This window comes from Notechis scutatus, chromosome 3 (assembly GCF_049901735.1).
Source record: "Notechis scutatus isolate UNSWTSFEM ecotype Mainland chromosome 3, rNotScu1.2, whole genome shotgun sequence".
Lineage (NCBI taxonomy): Eukaryota > Metazoa > Chordata > Lepidosauria > Squamata > Elapidae > Notechis > Notechis scutatus.
In genome coordinates, this window is record NC_142011.1 from 164,312,941 (window position 1) to 164,324,994 (window position 12,054).

At 35.4% G+C, this 12,054-nt stretch overlaps 1 protein-coding gene and 1 long non-coding RNA gene across 2 annotated transcripts in view; one reads left to right on the plus strand and one right to left on the minus strand.

Moving 5' to 3' along the window:
* Positions 1-12,054, plus strand: part of LOC148131453 (uncharacterized) — a 213,973-nt gene that overhangs the window by 13,466 nt on the left and 188,453 nt on the right. The window lies entirely within an intron of this gene.
* Positions 1-12,054, minus strand: part of CHST9 (carbohydrate sulfotransferase 9) — a 56,877-nt gene that overhangs the window by 4,773 nt on the left and 40,050 nt on the right. The gene's annotated exons all lie outside the window — the stretch shown is intronic.

Below are 12,054 nucleotides of genomic sequence, written 5' to 3' on the forward strand. Positions count from 1 at the left end.
CAATAAGGAAACTTCAATCCAAAAAGAGATCACTCTGGCGGAAAAACAAATCTGGTCACGTTGCCAATTTCAAAAACCAATACAAAAATTTATGCCACCAGATAAAGACCGAATGCACCAATTATCACATTAAACAAGAGGAAAACCTTCTAAGCACCAATTCCACCCGTGCTTTTTACAATTTTGTAAACAACAAACTAAAAGACTCAAGGTCCATCCCTCCCTTGATAGGACCTGATGGTAAAGACTGCAACGACGACACCATAAAAGCCAACATCTTTAACACATTCTTCGGCTCAGTATTTGTAAACAGCAATGGATCATGCCCAGTATTTCCTAGCCGTACCACAGATAACAACAATGATCTAATACATATCGATTTCACAGAAGACAATGTTGAAAAAGCACTACGCAACCTAAAACCATCTCTATCTATTGGACCGGATGGAATATGTGCCTACTTCTTAAGAAAACTATCCACTGCCATAGCCAAACCTCTAAGCATAATCTTTGAAAAATCTTTCAGGACCAGCTCCTTGCCTAACCTATGGTCACAAGCCACAGTCATCCCCATCTTCAAAAAGGGAGACCCAAGCCTAGTTGAAAATTACAGGCCAATCTCCTTATGCTGCGTCACCTGTAAAGTCATGGAATCAATTATTAACCAATCCATCATGCTCCACTTAGAGACAAACAACCTACTCTCCAATAAACAATTTGGTTTCAGAAAAAAACTATCCTGTAATCTGCAACTCTTACACTGCAAAAACATATGGACGACACAACTCGACCAGGGCAAAGCAATAGACGCAATCTACATAGACTTCTGTAAAGCCTTTGATTCAGTGGTACACGACAAACTACTCCTAAAAATAAAATCCTATGGTATCTCTGGACAACTGAATAACTGGATAGAAGCATTCCTATCAAACAGACAACAAATGGTCAAAATCGGGAGCGTCCTATCAAATCCAGTACCTGTCAATAGTGGTGTCCCTCAAGGCAGTGTTCTAGAACCAACTCTCTTCATACTCTACATAAACGACCTCTGTGATCATATTAAGAGCAATTACGTCCTCTTCGCTGATGATGTAAAGCTGTTCAATACCACAGACAATACTGCTACCCTACAAAAAGATCTTGACTATGTATCTGAATGGTCAAACAAATGGCAACTTCAAATCTCAACAAATAAATGCTCTGTCTTACATATTGGCAAAAAAAATCAGAAAATAAAATACAAGCTGAATAGTCAAGAACTTGTTGATGACTCAAGCTCTGTAAAGGACCTTGGAATACTCACCTCTAATGATCTAAGTGCTAGAGCCCACTGCAACTACATAGCCAAAAAGGCATTAAGAGTTGTTAACCTAATCCTACGTAGCTTTTTCTCTGGTAATATCACACTACTAATCAGAGCATACAAAACATTTGCTAGACCAATACTCGAATACAGTTCATCAGTCTGGAACCCTCATTACGTATCTGATATTAGCACAATTGAGAAAGTCCAGAAATATTTCACAAGAAGAGTTCTCCACTCTTCTACTCGTTATAGAATACCTTATACCACCAGACTTGAAATTCTTGAACTAGAAAACCTTGAATTACGCCGTCTTCGGTCTGACTTAAGCATGGTATATAAAATCATACATTGCAATGTCCTACCCGTCAATGAATACTTCAGCTTCAACCATAACAACACAAGAGCACACAATAGATGCAAACTCAAAGTAAACCGCACCAAACTTGATTGCAGGAAATACGACTTCAGCAATAGAGTGGTCAATGTCTGGAATACTCTACCCGACTCTGTAGTCTCTTCCCCAAACCCCAAAAACTTTAACCTTAGACTGTCTACTATTGACCTCACCCCTTTCCTAAGAAGTCTGTAGGGGGCATGCATAAGCGCACCAACGTGCCTACCGTCCCTGTCCTATTGTTTCTCTTATTCTTTTATTTTTCTTATATGTACCCATTTCATGTATCCACAACTATGTATACACTTATACTTACTATCTTGTAAACAATTGGCAAATCAAATAAATAAATAAATAATAATATTTATATTGCAATTGTGTAAGTGTCAAATCCAACACATAATTTAACTATTACCAAAAAAAAAAAAAAAAGAATATGGCTTTTAACAAATAAATAATTAAAGAATGAATGTATGACCACTGGAACCAATCTATAATACCTAATTTAAGAAATACAATCTGTAACGAAAGGGTTTGATCTCTACAAAAGTTTCTTATACTTCCAAAATAAGGACAATCCAGCAAGTTCACTTAGAAAAAAAATGAAGATTGTAAAAGGCTAGAATTGTTCCAATAACCTCCTAACAGTTATATAATTTAAAATGATATAAAGGAAAACAAAATTAAAAAACAAAACAAGAGGGGATATCCTTTATTTTTCGAGTTCACAAGGTTATCTTCATTACTAAAAAGTTTTCATATTGTTTGTGAACAATTTTAATCAAACTCCATCAATCACAAATTCTGGATTAAATATATGTGGATCACATTCCCTTTGCAGCTTGACAGTGTCATAATTTGTGGATCTCAAGGACGACTATGGAACTATGTGAGGCAGTGTTAAATTATCAAACAAATATTATTTTTGTTTCTGTTTAACCACTGAATGTTGATGATTTGCCGTCATCTTTGAAAAAAATGTAACTTTCTCTGCACAGTAACAAATGAATTAACCCGATTCACATAAGCTATAGAACAGCATATTTAATAAAGATGTTGGTTTCCTTTGTTTGATGAGGAAAATTCTATAAAAATTCATGAGCTATACTTTTTAAAAATATAAAGTATTTTCAAAAGCTTGAAGATCTAAACGAACTGTTTAGTTGAACTAGGCATTGTAGTTAGATCTTACACTGCTAACGTTCCCATCATAAAAATTCTTTTAGGTTTTGAATATTTTTATTCTGAATATATTTAGGCTGATCAGGAGAGAGATCTCTATCCTGCTGGGTATTCATGGTTATAAAACAAAGGAAATTCATTCCCGCTTTGTTAAATACATTGTGGAACAACTAGTCAGAATACCCAAGTGTCCATTTATCAGTGCTCACCAACTTTCCTAGGATTCCTAGAAGCATTTTGGATTAGCAAAAGCAAGTACAAATCAAGAAACAATTTTAACTTGCACAGTGCATATGCTTTCAATTAGAATATTCCAGTTCAATTCTAAGTCCTACAAACATTAGAAGTCCAAATAAAGAAACCAACTGGTTCAATAAGAAAGTCCATTTAGCTTCTGTCCCTGTTTGAACCCTTAATGAACCAGCTATGTTGCCCTGGCAACATCTATTTTCTGCTATGTTCCAACAACATGGTATCCACTTAATGACTTAATAAGTCATTAATGTTCTAATGTTAAAGCAGGGTCCTACTCTTTATTCTGCTACTTAAGTGAAAGGCAATCTTAAGGTATAAAATATATCAGTTAGGCTTTGTCATTGGTACTCTGGAGAAAGGTCAGGTGATGTGGCAATTGCAGAATAGGAACTGAGAATGGCAACAGCAAATTCATGCCTGTCTCTGATGACTCAGACAAGGGTGAATAACACCATAATTCAGAAGGGCGTGCATAAGCGCACCAACGTGCCTACCGTCCCTGTCCTATTGTTTCTTTTATTTTTCTTTTATTTTTCTTATATGTACCCATTTCATGTATTCATAACTATGTATACACTTATACTTATTATCTTGTAAACAATTGACAAATCAAATAAATCAAATAAATAAATAAGTGGGGAAAACTGTGGAAAAGGCAATGTCAACTTCTTACTGAACGAGTTGATTCCTTTATCTGGATCTCTAGTGTTTATAGAGCCGTATCCACCTTTTCAGTATATATAAAGTTCTATAGAATGAGGCTTAAATCTGCATTCTCCATTCAGGCAGAACACTAAATGGAGAGAATCACCATCTACCATGCCACTCAGAAGACAGATGAGGAAGAAATCTTAGTCATCTTGAGCTTTTAAAAATATAATAAAAATAAAATAAATATTTATGTTCAACAAGTACGTTAATAGAATGGGATGAAAAGTATTACACTGGTACAAGTAAGAAAGTAACTTCCCTAATGATCTCCTGAAATAATAATCTTCCTAAAAATAAAACAAAATCAAGACTACTTACTGCTTTAGGCTATGACAGAGGATTGCCTCTTTATGGTAATTACTTCCTGCATAATAGCATAGTATTTTGTTTTGCAGAAATGTTTTTTTTTTTTTGGCTTTGAGAAAGAAAATCAACATTATTCAGGCAGACTTTCAGTAGGCAATAGAGTTCACTGAGAACATCATTGTGAAAATTCACATCTTGAGGCTACTTTTTTTAACCAGATAAGGCACTCTCTTTTGGGGGGTAATAAAAGATTAAGGCAAATGTATTTTAAACAACCTTTAATGATGTACAAGATGTGAGGAAAGACCAACGTTTTCAATCTCTACTTGGATCAACTCTATTTTGCTCAAAGGTTTGTGGACTTTGAATACTGATGCTTTCCTGCTTCCCACTACATTTGTTTTTAGGCTATTTTTATTCACTTTAAAGGAATTTTAATAACTTTGTGTTGACAATATAGACAGCTGGGACTAAGAATTAAAGAAAAATTCAGTTGCTGACTTAGGAAGGAAGTGACATCAATGAGTTTCAAAACACAGCCAAGAGGGAAAATTGAGTTTGTATGTTTATGGGTCTTCAATTTTGTTGTTTTGACAGGATGCCTACAAATGAAAATTAGATGATCAACTTTATAGTATTTACATCAAACCACCAAAGAAATGATGTAACTGTAAAATTAAGTTTTGATAAAAAGTCCACTGGCTTAAGGCCTCGAAGGCCAAAAATAATTTATTCCTTGGAAATTATTTCTGTAAGATCCATGACTGTGACAATAAACTATCATTTTGCAAAAAGGCTGATATGTAAACTTGTATTTGTATTTGCAGGTTTGCTGATGTGATGCTATTAATGCTAATATCAATATCCCTTCTTAACCCAAATAATTATCTCTCTTATAATATTATTAAATCTGTTTCAGAATAACAGTGCTTTAATATTACCACTTTGTAATTTATTGTAAAGCAATATTAACTTCAAAAAATCTTGCTCTTGTGGGAGATTTCTGAGAGGGTTGAATGAAGAGTATTACTTCCACTTCCATAACTTAGTTTAAATAGGACATTTCAATAAATAAAACAGAAAAACAATTCTTTAAATGAGCTCTTATATTACCTGTTTTGACTGCTCCATATAATCACCTGCCAAGGATGGATAAGCTTCTTAAAGCCATCACAAAAGAACTCTATATTTTTACCATATTTACATATGTTGCTTCAGTGACACACAGTACAGGTTGTCCTCAACTTACAACTATAATTGGGATCAGAATTCCTTTACTGAGAAAGGTGGTAATTAAGTGAGTCATGCATGATTTATGACCTTTTTGACATGCTTGTTAAGCAAATGACATGAGCATGAAGCAAATCCAGCTTTCCCTTTGCTTGTTGGATATCCCTTGGGAAAGAATTGAATGCCAGCAGCCAAGTGCTATAATTTTGATCACATGACCATGGGGATGCTACAACAGTCATGTGTAAGAACTGGTCATAAGTCATTTCTTCCAGTGCTGTTGTAACTTTGAAGAGTTGCTAAATGAATGATTGTAAGTTGAGGTCCACCTGTACTGACTCACAATCATTACCATGGACAACCTGCATTTGGCATAGAATTTCAACTGGAAGGACTTTTTCAGTAATCAAAAAAATGGTGCATTGCTTAAGCAGCACTGATAAATATTCATTATACTGTAGGTATCTATTTCATGAACAAAAGCAACACAAACTTTTCTTTCAATTTATGCCAACTAAAGTAAAAGAACAGATGGTGAAGAACGTATCACTTTCTAGCACGTCAGTCCTACCATCTTTTGGTGACTTATAAAATTAAGACATTACTTTTCATTCAATCCTCCCAATTATTGGTTTTTGCATCTACTCTAGTTTGAAAATAGTTTCTCATTAAAAACGGATCTGAGTAGCCTGGTGTAAACTAGGCAGTGTGCTTACCTCATAGTGGAGAGGTGTTCATATTTCTTTATAATATTATAAATTTGACATTGGCATATTAATCCAATTTAATCACAAACTTATCTGCAAAAACAGAAGTGAAGTGACAAAATGGCTTGATAATGCATTAATGATCTTTTCATAATTCCAAAAAGCTTCACAGTGCCAATTTGCCAGATATTCCAGCAACATTAAACTTGATTTTGAGTTGACATTGAACCAAATGAAGAAGAGTTGACCATTTTAGACTGTTGGACTTTTCATAGCATCTTATGTCTTTCCTGGCTATTTTGGGGTGACAATCTTTGATATTTAAACAGTCTTTTACTTGTCAGATTGTAATAAGGATACAGAGCCGTTCCTAAAAGGTTCAAAAGATCCTGGGAACACAAACATTTGCAAGACTGAATGCAGCCAAATATCTTGTGCTGGCCCATGTGTGCATGTTCAGTTTCTAATGAAGTCATTATAAATACTACAATCTAGAGCAAAATAAGATATCCTTATCAGATTGCCAAAGTGGCTTTAATGTGAATGGATGTTTGGAGTAGATATTCACTAATGCCTTTGTGAATAAAATAAAAGGAAAATGGAAATTAAATTTCAACCATAAGCCAACAATTACATTAGTTCCTTTTTTAATTCAGCAGAGTAAAATCCTAAATTGAATCATTTTTACAGTGTATTCTGAAAAGTGATCAGTGATCACTTGAGCTTTATCAATGAACACAAGTCAGAAGGATAGAATTTGAGAGCACTGAAAACAGTACTTCATAATTTATTATGTGTAAGGTGAAATTTGGCATTTTGGGAGTGATAAATCAGTTTTTCCATGTCAATAAAAAAGCAACTACTCTCACTAATTTAAAAGTTTCATTTTGTCTGCTACAAACTATCCATAAGAAAAAGGCACAGAGAAAATATTAGATAAATTCTCACACGTGTGTTTTTCAGTTTCTTTTCACAGCAGTTGCTCTTTCCCACTTGGAACAGTGTTGTTTCAACATGCCAAGATACTCTACCGTGGCTGATACAACTGGGAGGATCTCAAAGTAGGCATGATGAATTTCAGAGCCAGGTAACATATCAAAAGCTCCCAGCTGATATCAGCAAGTCAAATAAATCCTTCTTATTGCTCTCATTATAAAGGGAAAAGAGAGAAAGAGAGAGAAGACAACTTTCCTACCCAAACAATCCAACAGCAAGACTTACTGTAATTCATATAGTGTCATGAGGTATAATGTGGAACATCAAATCATGCACCTTTATGTGCATAGAGACATTCTCTCACACTGATCTATGTATAGTCATAGTCTTTAAAGTAAAAGTCTATGTTATGATGCTGGAAAATGGATAATAAAGCAAGCAAAGAACCAGATATAAGTATCATTTATCTAAACTGCATTTCCTTCAAATGGACATATATGCCAAATAAATATCCTCATCCCTATTGTATTCTGATTAATAAACTGTGTATAACTAGAATGAGGCAAATCACCTTCCTGGTTATTAGGTAGTTGTGCCATTTTCTCTTTTCTTCTGTTATCCATCATTTCTATCATTTCTGTTTTTATCATTTCATAAAGTAACATAATGGTTTGGAAGTTGGCATTTCAGTCTGGCATTATTATAACTATATTTATGTAATTCTAATGGCATTTTTCTAGCCACATCTCAGAAACACTCTCCTTAAAATCTCTATACTTTAATTTCATCAGCAGTAGCAGGTAATGCAGCAGTAGCAAGCCAATGCAACTACAGAAAAATGCTTTTTACTTGTGTATTTAATATTAGGCTACTGTAATTTCTTTTCCAGAATATTACTGTGGCAATAAAACAATTGTAGCAGCATAAATAGCAGGAAAAATCTGATAAAAGTTGCTAATAATTTGAATATGAAAATATTTTCTTAAATTTAAAAGATGGATACTGTCTGCCTTTTAGTATAAAATATCAGTAAAACAATCATGCAAAGCTTCCCCAGAAAGCACCTATGGTCACATCAACTCCTTCACCAGGAAAATATTGACAAGGGTTTTCATTGTCGAGTAGACCATAGAGGGTGGGGAAAAGAAAGAGAGAACAAATGTGGAATAAAGAATTATAATAACAGCAAATGTCACAATGCACACAAGAACTTATTCATTCTGGTTATCTATTATTCCTTCTTGCTGTCATCTAGGAATCCCCTTCTTCATGTATGCCCCCCCAACTCCACCTTACACATTGTTAGTGCCTGTTTAGCATTTTCATCATGACCATGGAGATCAGAAGACAAGACCTGTGATGACCGGGGGAGTGGCACAAAGGCAACACAGTCAGGTAAGCAATCAGACTCCCTTTATTATCTCCAACTTTGGCCCCAATGTCCAGGTTACCTTCAGCTGGAGAAAAACTCTCACAGGAACAGCCTTTAACTGTAGAAAATTTAGTCCAAAACAAGGTAGACACAAACTGTAACTTAAAATCCAAACAAACCAAACTGAAGTAATTAGTTCATCAGGGCAGAAGAAGGAATTTCAGACTTGAAAGCATGGCAAAACTCACACAGTTGGGAAGATGCCAGGAATACAGATAAGCCATGACAATACAAGATAAAGTCATGTTTGCTCCCAACAGCTTGCTGCATGCAGTTTGCCTTTTTTATACACTGTGTTCCCAGCTGTAGCTAATAAAGGGAATCAGGGGCCCTTTCCTCTCCCCCGTAAGACACGCAACCCACGTTGCTCTCTTCTCCCTGCCCTAGGATGCCCTAGGATGAAGAGGGGGTGGACCTGGGTCTTCCTCTGAATTCCCTCTCCCTTGTTCTATTTCTTCCTGGCTCTGCCCAGCCAGACTTTGCCCTTCCCCAGCCAACGGAGTTTCTTCCACAGCCAACGGAGCCACACTCTCACTCCCTGTCAGCTGTTTGGCTTCCTCCTCCGAGTCAGATTCCGACAGGGGCATGAGAAGACCCATGATGATGGGACAATCCATTTGTCTGGAATGGCATAAGGACTCCTGCTTTCTTCCCCCTTCCAGCCTATGATTTTACGATTTTAGGGATCCTATTTGTTTACAGTAGTATATGCAAGAAACTGCACTAAAGGATATCCCATTTGATTTCACTGCTGGCTATGATTATCAAAAGTTCAGTATGTCTGAAAGGAATCTAATGGGGATGTGTATAGCTTGGGCCTGTGCAATCTGATTGTCTCTGAAGGAAATGGGCATTTGTTAGTTTTAGTACTTCAGCTGGGAAGATCATAGCAATAGAATTTAAAATAACGAATGGGTCTATTACAACCACTCTTTTCTTCAATTCTTTGTTTTGGAACTTAGAAGGCAATTGGCTGGGCTTGGGTTCCATGACACAAGGAATTCTCAGTTTAAATTTGTATGGTATAGTCTCATCTATAAAGTTTTCTTCATTTTAGCTCCAATTCCTGGATTATATACATATTTCATTATACTCCAGTATATATTGTAAATTGAAAAGGGTGGCATCAGCATCTGTTCTCTAAAGCTCTGGCCATTTTGTGATTATTTTTAGTTCTGTGCAATAATGTACATATGGATTACATGTTTTTCTAGACATTCAAATGCAGTAACACTCTTGCAGTTTCTAAAAAACAAACGAACAAAAACACCCCCTCCCCAACCTCCTTTTTTATGCCTCTCCCTATTTCAGCAACATAGTTCTTTCTTCCTTAGACCTTCAAGCATATATTTTTTCCTTTCCTATGGTGAAACTCAAAGCCTGTAATCAAAATGGCACACAAACTATATCACCAATAATACAAGTAATTTTGCAATCCTTGCATTTATGACTTTTGCAGGTCTGTAAAGCAAAGGAAAGCTGAAGTAAGATAATAAGCAGTTGCAGTTTCACCTAGTGGCTGCTTTGTTTAACAATTGAGTTGCAGGACCCAACTGTAGTTCCTACATGGGCTGTCTGTCTGTCTGTCTGTCTATATCACTTTGATTACAGGCATTGGAACCATCTTGCAAAGGCCAATATCTGGCTGGGATACAATTTGACTAATAACTTGGATAAATCCTTAACTTGACAAACTTGTACAGGCTGGTGTGGAATTCAATCCTAACAAGTAATGCCAATGGTTGAACCTTGTAAGAGGGAATAAACAAGGAGCCAAACTGCCAAAGTCAGTGGAGATTTTATTGAACTGAGTGGTAAATTGTATTTGTAGGAAAAGTACAACTGAACATAAATACTTTCCCTGATTAAGGTGGCAAGCAGAGATTAAAATACTAAAAGTACAAGCTCAGTGAAAAAGGCTGTAAACACGTTTTAATTTCTACCGTGCCTATGTTAAATATACAGTAAAGAAGCATCATCCATGGCATTTCATTTGTTGCAAAATCCAAATGCCTAGAAAATGGAAACAAGCCAGTTCCAGGCATAACTTTTAAATTAATTTTTAATACATAAATTTGAATGATGATTGTGCCAACATTACACAAAGACTTTCAGCAAATCAACTGCTGCAAGGAGGTAACGTTACCTACATTTTGCAAAGCTGCATTCTGACCTTTTTGAAACACAGACACAGCTGCATTTATAGCAAATATCTCACTAAAGGTCATTCATGAATAGAAACATCAGTTTTGTAAATGGAGGAGATCATGATGGTATTCTTTTACATTTTGAAGTTCAGAGACATGCAGCATATAGGAAGATCAGAAGTAAAGCAAATTTGTTTTTCATATGAAAATAGAGAAATTATAATTTGAATTGCCACAGGAAACAGTTACCTCAAGAAAGCAATTAGTTTGGGATGCTCACTTTTTTCTTTTCCAGTGGTACTGATTAGCACAATGTTTCCAAACCTTGGCAACTTTAAGGTGTATGAACTTCAATTCACAGCATTCTAAGTCAGACTAAGATAATAGTTTGATGGAGTGCCTTTTAAAAATGAGTTTAGAATAATTTGTTCAGTTTGGATAATGTATTGAAAAAAGCTCAGCTGAAATAATTTGAGCCATTTTTTTTTGCCAGTAAATTGTCCAATCTTTTCTTTCTGCTAGCAAAAATCAGTGGCAGAGTACTCACTTTAAATTCAGTTTTATTCCTAAGCGTTGTCAATCAGAAACTCTCATGAAGTTATGAAACTGAAAGACGGACTATAAATGCAACTTATTTGAAAAGCAAAAGACAAAAATCAAGTTACAAGGCAGGAATCAGAATTCAGAAAAACTATCTTTAAAGATGACTTGGTAGGGACCCAGAGTGAGATCAGAGAAGCCATTATGAATTGTTGCTTTTGCATCAGTCTATCTACAAGCTAACTTTTTAAATAGTGGACCCAACAATACAGGAAAGCCTTAGTTCACTTATAACAGAATTGTATTGCCTGTTAGCATCAGATATTTTTGCAGTAAGCCCATTTCTGAATCAGTATCTGGTGAGACTATGCAGCTAGTCTCATAGCATGAAGTTTCTACTAGATCTACCTATATTCTCTATTTTCACAGAGAAAATAGTCTATATTATGTCCAGGACCATCTGCATATCCTTGGAAATAGCAACAACACTATCGGAGATTATCTTTAATTCTTATATGAATACTCAAAGCAAAATGAAATTTCCTAACAGATTGTAGAAGTGTTCCACAATGTGGCAGGTTAGTTGCAATTTTTCTTTGAAAAGGGCATTTACCTGTAGCAGATTAATCTTAACAGACTTAAAAGATATCCCCCCCATTACCATTGTCTTTAATGGTTTATTAAACTAGTTGATATGGGAAGTACTTTGATATGTTTCCCACTGGAAACATCTTGGAATATCTCAGTGAACACAGTTTAAGATTTATGTGATACAGCTAGAAATTGTCCAGTGGAACAGTTTCTTGCTTTGCAGGAATTAATGTTTCCAATTATTCATGAGTCATTGTGGACTCCAGGCCCCAAAGGGAAGGTGAAGAAATATTAAAATGTCTGAACATGCTTGATTA